Source organism: Jaculus jaculus, chromosome 3 (genome assembly GCF_020740685.1).
Source record: "Jaculus jaculus isolate mJacJac1 chromosome 3, mJacJac1.mat.Y.cur, whole genome shotgun sequence".
NCBI classification, from domain to species: Eukaryota; Metazoa; Chordata; class Mammalia; order Rodentia; family Dipodidae; genus Jaculus; species Jaculus jaculus.
Genome location: NC_059104.1, coordinates 83,510,661 through 83,516,602, shown reverse-complemented (window position 1 = coordinate 83,516,602; position 5,942 = coordinate 83,510,661). Strand labels below are relative to the sequence as shown.

General features: G+C 49.7%; 1 pseudogene; it reads left to right on the top strand.

Annotated features, from left to right (window-relative positions):
- Nucleotides 1-1,626: 1,626 nt before the first annotated feature.
- Nucleotides 1,627-1,922, top strand: LOC123459238 (annotated as a pseudogene).
- Nucleotides 1,923-5,942: the final 4,020 nt, after the last annotated feature.

The window sequence follows — 5,942 nt, the reverse complement described above, 5'->3', positions numbered from 1 at the left end:
AAGAGGATCATGAGTTTGAGTCCACCTTGGGTTACTTAGTGAGAGAGGAACAAGGTGTTGTCTCTAACTAAATAAATGAAATGATAAATAAATAAGCAATCCACCATGTAATGAATTGTATAAAAATTATGTGATCATGTTAAAAATTCAGAAAACAAGGGAGGAGGGAGGGTATTACCATGGGATATTTTCTTATAATCATGGAAGATGTTAAAAATTACAAAAAATTCAGAAAAAGAATTTGAAAAGATTAGATATCCACTTAAGAATAAAACTTGGGGCAGGCACAGTGGTCTGGAGCAAGTAGGGCACACCCCTGTTTCTGGGCCCCTGCCACCTCCCCAGTCTGGGTTCCCTGTGATTACAGTGTGCAGGATGGACCCATAGTGTGGAGATAGTAGGCCAGGCTCTTCCCAGTTCCCTAGTCCAAGTTCCCTGTTGTAGTCCAGTTCATATTGCTGGTAGAAATCACCCAAGCAAGAGCAGTTTGTGGTAAAAGGAAGTTTATTTTGGCTTACAGGCTTGAGAGGGAAGGTTCATGATGGCAGGGGAAAAGAGTAGCATGAGCAGGGGGTGGACATCACCCCCTGGCCAACATAAGGTGGACCCTAGCAACAGGAGAGTATGCCAAACACTGGCATGTGGAAACTGGCTATAACACCCATAAGCCTGCCCTCAATAATACACTGCCTCCATGAGGCATTAACTCCCTAATCTCAGCTGGGAATCTAACATTCAGAACACCTAAGTTTATGGGGGACACCTGAATCCAACCACCACAGTCCCTGAGCTGGTCTGTGTGTTGGAGGGCATGGCATGAAGTAGGCCAGATCCCTGTTCCATTGCTCCTCCCAGTACCCTGGTCCTGGTAGGCCCCATTGTGCCTTGTTTGAAGAGGCCTGGTCCCTCTGTGAGCTATAGAATCAGGCCTTATATTTTGATATACTGACTCACCACTGGGTACCAACATCCCAGCTCTCTTGAGTCAGAGGGTGTACGGGCCAAAGGATAAAAACTTCCTTCCTCCTCATTAGAATGAAGAGTCTCCCTAAAATGGGTAGACAACAATGCAAAAAGCCAACAGAAGTTAGAAAATAGAGACATCTCCACTCAGGATGTCTATTCCTACAATGGAAGCCCCCAATTAAATCATAGAGAAATCAATGGAAGTTCATTCCCAAAATGAAAAAATAACAACCAATGAGACCCTGATAAAAATATTGCTGAACTGGAAGCAAACCATCAAAGAGCCAACAATTGTGTCAATGAAATTGAACAGAATCATCTCTTAGAGCATTCAGCTCTTAGCAGTAGGCTTAACTTGATTGAAGAAAACATTAGAAAACTCTAAAGAGATGAATGAAGGTAACTCAAGAAATGGAAGATCTCAACAACCAGTTGATTAAGATTAGTGAAGAATCCAAGAAGTATCAAGAAATTCAGGGGCATAGTCTCCTGTTGCTCTTGTCCACCTTATGTTGGCCAGGGGGCGATGTTCACCCTCTCCTCATGCCATCGTGTTCCTCTGCCATTGTGGAGCTTCCCCTGAAGCCTGCTCTGCTCAAAGAACACCAGGAGACAGACAGCAGGTGCTGGGGAACTGGCCTTCTAGCACGCAGAAGAAACATGTCTTCAAATCACCAGTGGTCAGCAGAGGAGGATGAGGGCCAATTATCTCGACTGATCAGGAAATCTAGAGACTCTCCCCTTTTGTCCCTGTAGGTGTGGCAGGCTTTGTGGCTGTGCTGTTCTATGGTCTTTACAAGTTAAAGAACAGAAGACATCAGAAAGTGTCCATTCACCTTATCCACATGTAAGTTGCTGCCCAAGGGTTTGTGGTAGGAGCCGTGATTGTAGGTGTTCTCTATTCCATGTATAAGGATTACATTAGACCTCAATTCTTCAACATGTTCATAAAATGAATGCTGGAAGAAAGACCAGATCCTCCTGAAAGCTCACGATAACAATGAATGAATTTTCATCATTTATCAAATTATGTATCATGCAGAATTCTTAAAAACTTTGTGTCTTGAGTCTGAAATGTTTTTATGAAGTTGATTTCTGGGGCTGGAGAGATGGCTCAGAGGTTAAGGGATTTGTCTGCAAAGCCTAACAACCCGGATTTGCTTCCCTAGTAGCCATGTAAAGCCAGACACACAAAAGTAGTGCATGAATCTGAAGTTCATTTGCAACAGCTGGAGGCCCTGGTATCTCCATTCTCTCACTCTGTCTCTCTTCTCTGTCTGCTTGCAAATAAATAAAATAAAAATATTAAAAAAACACTTCCGGTCAAGATGGCGACCGCCTAGCTGCACTACAAACAACAAGGGGAAAATAAGGTAAGTATTCAAGGGAAATTAGGAACTTTTTGAAGAGGGAAGGCACAGATCTGGGAAAAGAGGGAAGCACACACCCCCGCGACGCACGCCCCACCATCCCGCCCGCCGCTAATCGCGGCATTGGGTTAGCCCCGTGGGCACCAAGCCCCACACGCCCCAGCAGCCCGCGCGTGCCCCACAACCCCTAGGCCACACGCCCGCGCACCCCCAGCCCCCCAAGCGCGCCCCTCCCCCCCAGCGCACCCCACGCTCCCTATCCACACGCAGAGGCACAGCCCCAGCAAACCGAAGCTTCCCGCGCCCCCGCGCCCCACCCCCGCACGCCTCCAGACAACCCCTCCCACCCGCCCCAACCCCCACGCGCCCCACATTCCCTATCCACACTCAGCAGGCGCCCCAAAGCGCCCCACGCCCCGGGGGCCCAGGCGTGCCCCAGACCCCTGCGCCCCCATGTGCCCCGAGACCCCCGCGCCCCACACCCACGCGCCTCGAGCCACCACCCCCCCCGTGTGCCCCACCCCGCCCCCGCCATCCCCCACCGCGCGCCCAACTCTCCCTACCCACGCGGCAGGCGCTCTCCAAGCGCCCCTGAGCGTCCCGGGCGCCCAGGTGTGCCCCGTGCCGTGCCACCCGCCCCTCCCCCCGTGCGCCCCCCCCCCCTGCGCCGAGTGTCCAGAGTGCCCCGTGGTGTCCTGCAGCTTCCCCCAGCGTCCCACGCTCCATCGTACGTCAGCGTGCTCCACACCCCCTGCAAGACCCCTTGACCCCTCCCCCGCGCGACCTGCCCTTGAGTCCAGAGCACCCCGCGGCTTCCGGCAGTGTCCTGCGCCCACCAGAGTGCCCCACGCTCCTAGCCGTCCACCCTCCCCATGCGCTCTGCGCCCTCACCCCCACGCACACCGGAGCATCGTGCCCTGAGCCCTGTGAGCCCTGAAGCGCTCCCTGCCCCCGCCCGTGCCCTGCCCCGGCGCCTCCTGCCCCCCACCCCGCACGCCCCTCGTGCCCCCACCACATGCGGCCCGGGCGCCCCCGTAGTCCCGAGCATGCCCCTGCGAGCCCAGGCGTGACCCATGCCCCCTGTGCCCCACCCCCACACGTCCTGCTCCCCGGAGTGACTCAGCGTACCCCGCCCCCCCTCCACGCGCGACCCCCTCAACCTGCCCCACAAGCCCCGCCCCCCCGCACGTCCAGAGCACCATGCGGCATCCCTTGGCACCCCGAACCCCGGTGCCCCGCGCCCCCTCCCCCGACACGCACGCTACGCCCCCCCCTGCGCACCCCGCACACCCACCACGTGCCCTGTGCCCCTAGCACCCCGCGCCTCCCGCAAGCTCCTCCGCGCCCCCCTGCGCACCCCGTGACCCCCTGCGCGCCCTGCGCTCCCCCCCACACCCCCAAGGTGCCCCGCACCCTGCCGCGCCCCACACACCCCCCCTGCATTCTCACCTCCCGCACCAACAGCTCGCCCCTCGCCCACTAACTAATCAGAGCGCCCCATGCCCCACGCCCCTCCATGGCACCCCACCCCGCGCCCTCTGAGCCCTGCCACCTCCCGCACACCCCACCCTGATTGCCCAGTGCCCCGGCGCACCCCAACCCCCCCACCCCCGCTGCGTGCCCCACTCGCTCCATAACAAGAGCCCCAATGACAACTGGAAACTGAATAGCACACTCTTAAACAATAAATGGATAGTGGATGAAATAAAAAGTGAAATTGCAAAATTCCTGGAATTGAATGACAATGAGAACACATCATACCAAATCTTGTGGGAAACAATGAAGGCAGTCCTCAAGGGAAAATTCATAGCACTCAATGCCTTCAAAAAAAAGACAGAAAGATCCCAAATCAATAGCCTAACCATCCACCTAAAGGCATTGGAAAAACAAGAAAAATCCAACCCAAAGAGCTCCAGAAGGAAAGACATGATTAAATTCAGAGCAGAAATTAATGAATTGGAAACCAAGGAAACAATTAAGGCAATTGACAAAACAAAGAGCTGGTTCTTTGAAAAAATAAACAAGATTGACAAACCTCTGGCCAATTTGATCAAGCAAAAAAAGGAGAGACTCCAAATTAACAAAATTCAAAATGAAAAAGGAGAGCTCACAACAGACATCAGTGAAATCGGCAGAATCATCAGGACTTATTTCAAAAACCTCTACTCCACAAAACTGGAAAATGTGGAGGAGATGGATAAATTCCTGGATGCATATCATCTACCAAAGCTAAACTCAGAGCAGATCAACCACCTCAATGAACTCATCACGCTCATGAAGATTGAAAAAGTAAAAAAAAACCTCCCAAAAAAGAAGAGTCCAGGACCAGATGGATTCCCAGCTGAATTTTAACAAACCTTCATGGAAGAACTCAAACCAATCTTCCTAAAACTGTGCCACACAATTGAAGAACAGGGAAAACTATCCAAATCCTTCTATGAAGCTAGTATCACCCTAATCCCAAAACCAGGCAGAGATGACACAAGAAAAGAAAACTATCGGCCTATTTCCCTAATGAACATGGACGCAAAGATCCTCAACAAAATTCTCGCAAACCGAATCCAACAACACATCAAAAGCATTATCCACCTTGACCAAGTGGGATTTATCCCAGGAACACAAGGGTGGTTCAACATAGGAAAATCTGTCAATGTAATACACCATAAACAAGCTTAAACATAAAAATCACATGATCATTTCGATAGATGCAGAAAAGGCCTTTGACAAGATACAACATCACTTCATGATCAAAACACTGGAAAGAATCGGCATGGCCGGTTCACATCTTAATATAATAAAGCCAATATAGGCCAACTAATACTTAATGGAGAGAGACTGGAGGAATTCCCATTGAGATCAGGAACAAGACAGGAATGTGCTCTCTCACCTCTGCTTTTCAATATAGTTCTGGAAGTCCTAGCCCAAGCAATAAGGCAGGAGAAGGAAATAAAAGGGATACAATTTGGAAAGGAAGAAGTAAAGTAGCTCTATTCGCTGATGACATGATTATATATGTAAGAGACCCGAGAGACTCCATCCCAAAACTCCTGAAGGTGATTAACTCCTATAGCAAAGTAGCAGGATACAAAATCAATGCACAAAAATCAGAAGCATTTCTGTATGCAAATGACAAAGACACAGAAAAAGAAATAAAGGACATAGTCCCATTTTCAATAGCAAAAAAAAAAAAAAAAAAACAAAAAACAGGAATAATGTTAACCAAGGAAGTAAAAGATCTATACAACGAATATATAAAAACTCTCAAAAAAGAAATTGAGGAGGACTTGAAACGATGGAAAGACCTCCCATGCTCCTTGATAGGCATAATTAACTTTGTGAAGATGACAATCCTACCAAAGGCAATATATAGATTTAACGCAATTCCAATTAAAATCCCTACAGTGTTCTTCACAGACATAGAATAAATGATCTCAAATTTCATATGGAAAGGCAGAAGGCCTCGCATATCTAAACATATCCTCAGCAAAAGAAATACCTCTGGTGGCATCACCATACCCGATATAAAGTTAAACTACAAAGCCATAGTAATAAAAACAGCATGCTACTGGCATAAACACAGGAGTATAGACCAATGGAATAGACTTG